Source organism: Poecilia latipinna, unplaced genomic scaffold, assembly GCF_001443285.1.
Source record: "Poecilia latipinna isolate Pla-1442-1.1 unplaced genomic scaffold, P_latipinna-1.0 Scaffold570, whole genome shotgun sequence".
NCBI classification, from domain to species: Eukaryota; Metazoa; Chordata; class Actinopteri; order Cyprinodontiformes; family Poeciliidae; genus Poecilia; species Poecilia latipinna.
This window is the reverse complement of record NW_015113186.1, coordinates 408,838-409,360: the sequence shown is the minus strand read 5'-3', so window position 1 is coordinate 409,360 and position 523 is coordinate 408,838. Positions and strand designations below refer to the sequence as shown.

At 31.2% G+C, this 523-nt stretch overlaps 1 protein-coding gene across 1 annotated transcript in view; it reads left to right on the top strand.

Annotated features, from left to right (window-relative positions):
- Nucleotides 1–523, top strand: part of adgrd2 (adhesion G protein-coupled receptor D2) — a 55,270-nt gene that overhangs the window by 7,972 nt on the left and 46,775 nt on the right. The gene's annotated exons all lie outside the window — the stretch shown is intronic.

Genomic DNA, 523 nt, shown 5'->3' with positions numbered 1-523 from the left:
TCTATCTATCTATCTATCTATCTATCTATCTATCTATCTATCTATCTATCTATCTATCTATCTATCTGATGGAAGGTAAGTTGGAAATGGGGTAGATATTGTAGTTGTTAGGACCTGATCCATGTTTTTTCAGGACAACTTCAGATATTCTCGTCATATTACATAATCCTGCTTTAAATCTTTCCGTTGTGTTCCTTGTTCTTCGCTATGCTGATGTTCACTAATGTTTTCCAACAACATCTGGGTTCACCCTGAAATCAGAATACACACAAATGAACTGTTGACACTGAGGTTTATTTTAGAGTGATCATTTAAAGAGGTCTAAAAACAAATGTATGCCACAGATTTGTATTTGTAAAAATGTGGAGACAGTGTATCATTTCCCCTAAATCACAATTATACACTACTTTATATTGGTTTATATAAGAAAACATATTGAAAATACATCAATTATTTATTTTATTTTGCCTTGCATTGTTAAATGTTTTTCCAACAACAAATAAAGCAAACTTCAATTCAGGTT